At 35.3% G+C, this 11,374-nt stretch overlaps 1 long non-coding RNA gene across 3 annotated transcripts; it reads left to right on the top strand.

Moving 5' to 3' along the window:
• Positions 1–5,838: 5,838 nt before the first annotated feature.
• Positions 5,839–6,959, top strand: LOC141298711 (uncharacterized). Of its 3 annotated transcripts, XR_012341625.1 has the most exons (4): positions 5,839–6,034; positions 6,303–6,396; positions 6,514–6,547; positions 6,707–6,959. It is a non-coding gene; the product is annotated as an uncharacterized lncRNA (long non-coding RNA). The 3 variants fall into 3 exon arrangements; XR_012341624.1 differs by having other exon boundaries at positions 5,839–6,396; XR_012341626.1 differs by lacking the exon at positions 6,303–6,396.
• Positions 6,960–11,374: the final 4,415 nt, after the last annotated feature.

Consider the following 11,374-nt stretch of genomic DNA (forward strand, 5'->3'; position numbering starts at 1 on the left):
TTATAATATGACACCCACTGAGAAACGTCCTGCTCCAGTCGTGCTTGCAAAACAGTTTCTTGTCGATGTGCCACTTCAACCGTTTCATCGTCAGACTCCGGCTCGAATTGATAGGGTAAAATCGAGGCTATCTTTTCTACGCATTAACAGGTCTCCACAGCTGTCATTCAGTTATGCCAATGGGCGTTTCGTTTTGCGCTGAAGCGGTAGACCAATCCAAAAGGACTGCACCATCTGACCAATCACAGCGGTGAGGGCTCACTGAAAGGAGGGGTTTAGAGAGACTGATTCTTCGAACTGCTTCACAAGAGTCGTTTACGAATCATTTAGAAACGGGGTAAAATTAAATCTAATTTTTGAGAAAACTAAAGTGTTTTTTGAACTTGCATACATGTAAACCTGTTTTAAGAGACTATTACAACAATATTAACTACCTTAAACATGGCATAATAGGGGCACTTTAATACAACAGTTAAATAAGTTATTATTAAATGACTTGCATTGTCTGACTATAACACTATTGCCCGATTTTGCTCTATTTCGTCGTCAAAAGTAATCTGAAACAAGTCACAACTGAGCCGCTGCGTATCTCCACTCAAACACAGCAGTGTTTCGTTTATGAATGAACGTGCGTTTAGCGAATCTAGTGAAATGATTCAATTTCCCATTCAAACAGAGTCACTTGCTTTATTCCTGAATGAACCATTCCCGTTTAAAGAATCAAATGAATGAAATGATTCAGTAATTAAATCAGTGTCTTGCCGCCATCTGCTGGAAGATCTGTTCAGTTATTTATATCTGTAATATTTCTGTTGTCAAAATGTTATTTTTAAAACATTAATCTTAATATGAATTTATGAATTTGATTGCACTCATGCATGCATCTCTTTTTTCCCCCTTTTTTATCCAACAATGTGCAAGCAGATTTGGTATTTCTTTCTTTACCTAGAAAGAAAAATCTTAATGACAAAGTGAATTGTATACATTCTTTAGTTTTGAAGGTAAAATACCCCCACTGATATCAGCCTGGTATCGATATCGGCCAATACTTAGAATTTTTGGTATCGGATCGGTTTTGAAAAAATGGTATAGTTGCATCCCTGATTTATATTATCAAAGCTAAAATAAAAGCTGTATTGTGATCATTAACACAGTAATTATTTACAAGAAAAGAACTGGAGGAAAACTTTAATCTTTGTCCTAACCAACTTTGCTGACTATCGATTTCAAAAGCATAGTCCAAAAAATCATGCATAATGTTAATTAGGAGTCGTTTGATCAGCACTGTTCACATATTATTCTCAGGAGGAAGCACGTGTGAAGGAGGTAAATGACAACAACGCATGCGATGTTTATGTGGTGTAAACGGACAGCCAAAAAAATCAGATATAGGCAACAAATCAGAATATGGTAGGGCTGGGCGATTAATCGAAAAGTAATCGAAATCGACATTCAGAACCTATAATCGATCAAATTTTTCCAGGTCAATTATTTCAATTACTTTCCCTTTAAAAACACTACTGCGTGTGGAGTCACGTGACCCCGCTCCGTTACGTTGCGTTATTCCGCCGACAGGTCGATGGAGAGCTTAAACAGTATTTATACAGTAAAAAGTATTTACAGGATATACAAGAGTAATTTTATTTAGAAGAGATACTGCTTATTTTCTACTTTTAATATTTATTATTATTTTATAAATAATTTATTTTGTTTCCAAAAGTGCAAGTTATTTATTTTCACTAATTTAAGAAAAATGTGACTTTAATTTCAGTTGTTCAACACTGATGTTCAATAAATAATCATAGATAGTAGATAGTGTGTGCACCCTTCATTCAAAAATCTCTCACTTGTAATATGTGAGCATATTTACTGTGCAAAACGTGTCAGTGAACTATGAGGGCAAAAAAATAAATATTATTTAAATATAATTAAATATAATTTTATTAATGAATAAAATAATCGTTCATTAATCGTAATCGGGTTAAAATGTTCAATTAATCGAGATTTTGATTTTAGGCCAAATCGCCCAGCCCTAGAATATGGCATCAAGATCTGCAGTGTAAACAAGGCCTTAGTGCTTGTAGAGTGCGGTCTTTCACTGCATGATTCAGTCTATAAGTATGCATTAAGAATGATCACATCACTCAGAATATGGGCTTAGAAAATGTATATATGAGCAATATCACATATATATACATATGTGTATCGGCACGGTTGTGATTTGCCATTGATAATCACAGAGTGCCGACATACAGCCATATCTCAAGTCTACGAGTGTGATATTGCGTTTATACAACAGTCCGACGGCACAAGTGTGTAAACAAAGAAATAACAACGGAGTGTCTTTAAAAGCCCTCTTTTGTGCGAACTACTTCCTTCCACCACGGATTCAAATCAAAGTTTGGCGGTTAGTCAGCTGAGCGTAACCTTCTTGACTAATTCCAAAACGTCACTTTAGAACTAGTAACGAAGGAATGTTGAGTTGCTTCATTGAAAGCCTATTTTATTACTGTATTAAAACTGTATCATGTTAGAGTATTATAAGAGAGAGACATGGACTGAGCAAGTAATTAACGTACCTGCATCTGATTCATTATTCATATTCAAGACGATATGGCGTTAGTTTGAATGTTTACTACAGAAAATATTAACATCCGTTCATCTGTTAAAGGTGATTTTGCTGCTCATTGCATTTATTCACTGTGTCAAGCTGTTGTTGAAGCTAAAAATAACTTACGCTTAACTTTTTAGTTTAAAAGTCCCAAAGTAACTATTAACTGCTCACTCATAACACGGTCTCTTTTCGCCATCTAAAGGCGGAACAATGTAACTAAAATTACAACCACGAATACACGCACGTTTCTCAATACTAAATAGTATTAAATACATTGTTTAAAATATAGTTTATATATTTTTTTTATTTATTGAATAATAATATTTAATAAACAAATAACAAAAACAAAAGCAATTCAGTCAAGAGTAAAGGCAGCGTTTAGCATTGAATTAACATAAACATGCTACATGAACTATATTCTTCTCGAACAAATAATAGATTAATAAGACCAAAGACTGCCTGTTAGATTTACCCATAACAAAATACATGTCATGTGTAACCACTACAGAGACATCAGAGCCAGCGGTATATTCCAGAAGATCTGACCGTGGTGAGACTGCTCCAGCAGATTGATGAGTGCAGAACGCCCCCTCACGATATGGGTCTCACACATCCTGAAAACCTCTTAAAACTACATTCCGTGAAACAAAAAGAGTAATATTTGTAAAATTATACGGGATTTAGGCGTCTGCCATGACACTCGGAAAAAAACAGACCCGGCTAGAAAAAGCGGACTGATACAAAATTGTGAAAGGGCATTCCTGTACCGATACCAGTAGAATAAATCACGGTTCTCAACCAATCAGATTTGAGAACAAGAACGAACTGTTGTATAAGTAAGGAATAATTGACGACTGGCCGTAGAATTCTTAGAAAATAATGCACACCGAGGTGGTGATGCGGTCACGACGCGAAGCGGAGTGGCCGTTACACCTCGGGTGTGCATTATTTTCGCAGAATTCTACGGCCCGAAGTCAATTATTCCGCTTATACTACAGTTACCACACCTCAAGACATCGATCAAATGATATAGTTCAAGACATTCGTCCCGTTTTTATCCTTAAAACCCTATTGTGAGTAGGATTAATTTCTTACGCAGCTCATTCAACAGCTTCGTTGCTAGTTCCAAAACGTCATTTTAGAACTAGTAAGGACGCTTGAGCCGTTGATAGCAAAATAATGCCGTTAATAATGAAGTTTAGACAGACAAGCAGACAGACGGAAAGAGTGAGGGAGAGAAAAACTAAGTGTATGACTTTACCTCTCTCACGTCTGTGTCTCTCAAGGGTGACTGGCAGCATCGTCTCTACTAACAGTTAAACTTTAAGTTCATTTTCTTAAAGACCACGCCGTTGTTACCTCGCGTGTGAGAGCTGTCATGTCGTTTTTAAGTTGTTAATCGTCAGAGCAGCGCTAACAACATTAGCGCGAATGCTAACGCAAGTGCAAACTGTAACGTTATGTGTGTGCGTCTGTGAGGTGAGTGAGAGAGGGCGAGAGAAATAGTTTGTGCTTTCCGTACATAATTAAACGTAATATATTGTGGAAAAAAAACATGGAAATAATCTGTCGTTTTTATCCTGATGTTTACTGTATTTATTAGTTTGGCCAGTGTCATTGTGGGTTTTAGTTATTTTGCTGTTTTGGGCTGTAAGGACCTTTGAAATAACTGAAATCGTATGGCGAAGTGATATAGACATGCACTGCGGTCTAAAGCTGCCTGGAACTACGTTCGCCGTGCGTTTCCCTGAATATAATGCACACCTCTAGAACGTTCGTCAGCCAATCAGATTCAAGCATTCAACATGTTGAATGCTTGACTCTGATTGGCTGACAAACGTTCTAATGGTGTGCATTATTTTCGTTTTTTTTTTTAATGAATCAACCTTCCAAAACAGTTGACTCACTCATTAACAGTGACTTGATACCACCTGATGTTTTTTTTTTTTTTTTTCAAATTTTTATAATGATTTCATTCAACATTAGCATTCAACATTTTATGCTTAAAATAAAAACAAAACCAAACCAAAAAAAATGATGCATTTGTAACTGCAGGTTAAAGCACATGCTCCTATAAGCTGCATTAACATGTAAATACATTAAAATGACACTTCATATGGAACGTCTGTAAAGATTTTGTTGATATAACTACCGATTTCATTTGTTTAGTAACAGCCTAAATGTATTATTATAATTGACCAATTGAATGAAATAATTTGATTTAAAAGATTTTTTTTTTGGCTAGTACATTTTGCGAAATGGCCGGTAACTTAATTTAGTAGCCAAAATGGCTGGTGATTGAAAAAGTTAATTTCAATCCCTGGGCACGTTTATAAAAGAAACTTAGATGTCCTAATTGAGGTATGACCTAATCCTAGTTTATCCTGAAGGCCTAAATTGCTACTATCACTACTGTTGCTGTTGTTGTTTTCAGTTTTTCACTCACCAAACGACAGGAGTGGTTGGCCTTCTTCCATCACATCCGCGAATCCGTGAGTTGCTGGGCTCTAGTAGGCACTCGGTCGGTCGCGGTATCAAACTTCATCGCGGCACATCGCTTTCTGTAACGTTACTCATGGTATCAGCCGCATTGCTTAATCGCTCGTTTGCAGCGTTGAGTCTGGCGTCCTTCTTTTTTTCTTCATAATCTTACATTCAGAAAAGCAAGTACCCGCGAAAAGTTTGGCGTTTCGCGGCGTGTTGGAGAATATCCCCCTTCAAAGAGATAGGAGCTGCACTTTCATGCCCGAGAGGCGTTTCAAAGATGGTCGCTGCGTGAAATGGCTCGCCTTAAAAGTACTTCGGTTCCGAAGTTCAAGTTTGGTGAACTCTGACCTGGAAACTTGCATCACGTGAACAGCAGATCGATACGTCACAGCGTGACCTCGTAGCTGATTTAAAAAAACGTAAATGTAAAACTACAGTGAAACTGCAGGAAAGATAAGTAGATTGTATGTTTTGACATTTTAGATTTATTTTTTGTTATGTGCTGAATGTAAGCCTTTTTACAAAGACGCTGGCTGCGTCCGAAATCGCCTACTTCTCTACTATTTAGTAGGGAAAAGCAGTAGGCGAGCAAATAAGTATGTCCGAATCCTAAGTATTTATAAAAGAGTAGGCGAGAATTAGTAGGCGAATGCACTAATTCTCGCGAGATTCGGGCGTACGTCTACTTAAAGTGCGTCCGAATATGCCTACTTAACTACTATATAGTAGGAAAAAAGAGTACGTGAAGAAAGAAGTACGTCCGAAACCTCAGTATTCACAAAAGAGTAGGCGAGAAATCCCCGGATGTCCTACTGCTTCAGCCCAGATCCTGAAGTCTTCATCGATGGATACTTTTCAATCCCAGGAGTCCACAGGAGGCCAAAACGTCATCATCGAACGTGATTGAGAACCACGGCGAGGGTGTTTACAAATGTGAGTATTACAACCAAAACACGGTTCCCTGTCTTAAAAATCATATTTGTTGAGCTACTTTATCGTAAACTGTTGATTTGCATAAGGTGCCAAGATGTTATACAGTATGCTATAGTTAGTATATTTGTGATTTCGCTGTTAAAACGTGTTTTATGACGTATAGCGAACATTAAGCTTCAGGTAGCACACGCACGTCTTTAAAAGCGGATTTACATAAAACATATACATTTTAAAGACGTTTAATAAATGTCTATTTAACAAATGACAGGAAAATGTTCTAGACTAGAGCAACACAAAACACAAAACATCTGAGTGAGTGATGGACGTTATGTGAGAATTCACTGTCACTGCTTTACATTAATGTAAGTAATGTAAATAAACACATATACATATAGTAGGCCTAACTGAACTTCAAATTAATTTCAAACAGAGCTATAACAGAACTTTTCTGATTCTTGATTTATGTGCCTTTGTTGCAGATGTTTTGTGGTGGAGCAGGACCTGAAAGGAAAGGTGACTGCAGCATTTTTGGGGAAAAGTAAAATCCGAAACTTAATATAAAGATTGATCATTTTGTAACTTCCAATACAGAGATCTAATGACACTGTGCTGTTAAAATGACAGTTTTTGTATTATATTTGTGCATCTTTGTATGATCTGAAATGTCTGCAGACTGGTGTGTGCAGTGACAAAGGAGAAATCCACAGCAGCATCCTGGAAATGAGACCCTCCATCACTCCACCTGCCCTTTGCCTCATCTGGACCAGAAGTTGCTGCAGTCTCTTCATCAAAAAGACTAGAAGACCAATATGTTTAATAAAGCTTTGTTCCATGTGTATTTATTTATGTTCATGGTTACTTTTATTATTTTACTAATTTATTCATGTTTCCTGATGTTGTCAGTAAATAAAATATAACATTTTCATAAGCCTATGCATTTATTCATTACTTCATTGAAAAAAACAACAACATTATGCTTGTTTAACTAAAAATATCATTAATTATTAGTCAGCATTTATCATTATTATTGTTGGTACGTGTTGGAGTGGGCTAGCAATGCATTCTAAAGTTATTTTAATTTCTAAATAGTAATACTTAAATTTTTCGAGTGTAAAATCAACAGTCTTCTCCAAAGGTAAGATCTTTGAGCAACTGATCGACGTCTCTTTTGTGCAGATGTTGTAAACATGGAGGAGAGCGTACTGGGTAGGGTTGTCATGTTACTGATGCCATGAGGTGTCGCTGTCGCTCCAATTTTTGTATTATTTTTACTTCAGAATTTATAATTCCATACAAACTCAGGGAAAGACTTAAGTATCTTTAACAAAGAACAATCATGACAGAAAACATAACTATAAAAGGTTTGCGTACATAGTACAAGATTAGATACAGAAAAAAATATTAAATATATTTGAATATTCATAAAATCGCAATGAATTAAAAATTGCCTTTGTTTTTGTTATTTATTTATTATTATTTTAAGTTTCAGGGATGAAAGGACAGAAATTCAGCAAGAAAAAGGAAAACAAATCAGATCTAAGCTAGTTTTGCACAATTTTGCCCATTAACATATTCAAGACAACAAATTTGGGGGTTTTAGTCATTTTAGTATTGTTAAAAATATAAAAACTTCAATCAATCCAAAATAAGCAAATTTCATCAACATCAAAATGTTTACAGATAGATGAATTAAATCCGTCGCTCATATCATTTCATGTTGCGCTTGTTATAACGTCATAGGTCACGTGATAACGTCAACATGGCGGAACGCATCCATACTCAACGAGATTTGGCTGTTGAGTAGGTACTCTTTTAGCGCTCGTTAAGTAAGTACTTATTGAAATTAAGTACCTACTCATTGAGTAGGCGATTTCGGACGCAGCCGCTGTGAGCAGCCACCTGCACGATCCGTTCTGCGCATGCGCGTAATTACGGTTTATAGGCTCGTTTGAGATGAGCAAAATCTGCGCAGAATCGATCACCGGTGATCAACGCAAGATGCAAGTCGGTTAGAAAAGTGTCCGAGTTACGTCCGACTGTGATGTTGCGTTCTTTTCTAAAATGTTTTATTTTTTAATCTAATATCATGTGGTTATGTGTTTAAATTATGCATGAATATTCCCAAACACTATGACAGTGCGATCTCAGTGTGTGATATGTGATTGTTGTCATATTACTATAAAAATATAAAATACACGTTTGTATTGAAGTAAAAATGGATGATAAATAGCTACGCCTTTCGTATGGAATTAAAAAGCAAGCACTTTGAGTGTTTTGTTCATCGTATTTATTTTCATATAAAAGCAATAGAACTTAAATTATATCATGTTTATCAGCAACACAGCACGTGGTTGTGAATAACGCGATATCCGCCTTTGATCTCGTAGGTATCTGTTCCGCTTCCAGAGCTCAGAACTGTCCGTCTTGACCATACGGCGCTTATTTCACTCCTCCCCTCACTGCAGCCGCCTACTCTCGCCTACATTTCAGGCGAGGCTAGGCGCATCTCAAACGAGCCCAATGTCACGGTTTCCGTACACTGTTGGTATGTTGGTTCGTCCACTCCTTTAGTTTAAAAGACATTATTTTCGATTATAATTATTCTAAAAAATAAACCCCTGGAACAGACTATTTTTTTTTATTTTATATGGTAATTAAATGTAACTAAAATCGTTTCTAATGTCTCTTTATCTTATAAATAATAAAAAATAAATACAATTCCTGAAATATTATGCAGAATAATTTAAAGAAAATCCATGTATTTAGATGCTTTCCTTATATGCGTTCGTTGCAATGTCTTTGTAATAGGCTATCACTGTAATATCATTCACACTCTGGTGTTGATTTATTTGTAACAATGTTTAATTTATAATTTATGTGTGTACGCACGGATTTGTATGTGATCCCTTGGTTATGTTCTTCTTGTACTGTCTGGTACAGCATTAAAAAAATAAAATAAAAAAACGTGGTTGCCAATCCAAAATAATACAGGAGTTTTTACATGAACATACACGATTTTGATTAAATGTGGAATAAAGTCTGAGTCTTTCTATCATTGCAAACCTTCAGTTTCCTCCATACTCCTCTTTGCAATTCATTGCTGTATGGCATTAGGCCTACTTAACTTGCCGTGTTTCGATCTGAGGTCAGTAGTATTGTCAAAGACGGTTCGTGTCGTTTTTTTATTAAAAGCTATAATATTAGTTATCTTTAAATTGAGTAATTTTGTATTAGTATGGGTCTATATAGGCTAATATATCTACCTATACAATATAAATGAGGAAAATAATCCCTTCAATGGTGTTTACAGAAGACAATAAGGAACATAATATGAATTTCTGCCTAGACTATCTGCACTTACAAAGAACTACAAACAAGTCTGGGGAAACGTCATTATGCGCATGCGCGGGCGGATCGTGCAGGCCCGTTTTCATCTTGCAAAAAACAAACTGAAAACAGTGCCATCTTGTGGCAGATAAAATTTACAGCAGTCATAAAATTGATAATGAACAGGGGCTTAGAATCTGGGCAGTGTTGGGAGTAACGGATTACAAGTAACGCAAATTGCGTAATAACATACTTTTTCCAAGTTACTAGTAAAGTAACGCATTACTTTTTAATTGACAAGAAAATATCTGAGTTATTTTTTCGCCCCATTTATTGATTAAAACCTCTCCTGTCCTCACATTGAGCGAACTTGTAAGATGTCAATTAGTTCTAGAATAAATGTATCCATGCATTAATTCATCTCACTCACTAAAAAAACAAATACAGTATTACTCAAAATGAATAAAAACAGTTAAATTCAATGCAAACCTACAATAATTAAATGCTAAATAATACAAATATATTTTATTTATTTAATCCAATTTTATTAACCGATGTCTTTAATGCCGACCTTCGATAATCCAATTCATCCATACTACTAAGCAAACATTACTCAAGATGATCTAACATTTGTTTTCCTTTTTTACTGCTGAAGAGTTGACTTTTTTCTTCTGTGATCTACTGTACAGACATGAATTTACTTTTCTCTAAGCGTGGTGTAAAAATGCTTTTACATTTGCCAAAAATAGAGCTTTTTATATAAAAAACAAACAAGCAAGCCCTGCCCAGATTTAAAAAGTAAAGCAAAAGTAACGTAACGCATTACTTTTAATAAAAAGTAACTAAGTAACGTAATTAGTTACTTTTTAGGGAGTAACTCAATGTTGTAATGCATTACTTTTAAAAGTAACTTGTTGCAAAAGTTTTGGATTTTAATGGCAGTGACTAGATTTCGTTTAGTTTCTTTATTAAATTACTTTAGAAATATGTTTGGAACATGGTAGTGCCAGCGTGATCACTTGCATGTTTTTTCTTAATTACAGTGGAAACCTAAAATACGCAATAATTTGTGCTCATAAAGGTAAGAGTAATACATCATTCGGAACGGCAAAAGGTCTGTCTTTATCTGTGTGCACTCGCAATCAACAAAACATTATGCTTCTGTAAAATAGCTAAAGAAAACTTTACAAAAATAATCTGAAACTCAGCCAGCGAATATTTGCCTATGGTATATGGTAAATGTATCTATAGAATGCTTTAAATTACTACTTTAATTTACTAAAACGAAATATCCATCCAACCTATCTTCACATCTAACATGGCTAACTGGCTGATTTAAAGCTGAATCTTTTTCAACTGAAGCAAAGGATTTACTAACAGTAGTGGGTTAATCTATGAATAAAGCTATGAGTAATGCAAGGCAATATGAAGGGCAGATGGTGAGACCCCAGTGTGCTTTAGACCTCCTACTGACACAAATATGTGAAGTTATTAATCGTAATTAAACTCACATTCACAAGCCTGCTCCTGCTAACTCATAACTGCAGGAACTCACCCTGAGAAAACATGCAGATTAAAATACTTTATATAAATGTGACCCTGGACAACAAAACCAGTCATAAGGGTAAATGTTTTCGTAAATTGTCTGAATAAATAAGCTTTCCATTGATGTGGTTTGTTAGGATAGGACAATATTTGTTCGATATACAGCTATTTGAAAATCTGAAATCTAAATATTGAGAAAATCACCTTTAAAGTTGTCCAAATGAAGTTCTCAGCAATGCATATTACTAATCAAAAATTGAGTTGATATATTTACAGTAGAACATTTACAAAATATCTTAATGGAACATCATCTTTCCTTTATCCTAATGATTTTTGGCATGAAAGAAAAATCTATAATTTTGACCCATACAATGTTTATTTGGCAATTGCTACAAATATACCCATGCTACTTAAGACTATATTTGTGGTCCAGGGTCACAAATGTGAGACAAGATAAAAAGATTAATT

Source organism: Garra rufa, chromosome 23, assembly GCF_049309525.1.
Source record: "Garra rufa chromosome 23, GarRuf1.0, whole genome shotgun sequence".
Classification (NCBI taxonomy): Eukaryota; Metazoa; Chordata; class Actinopteri; order Cypriniformes; family Cyprinidae; genus Garra; species Garra rufa.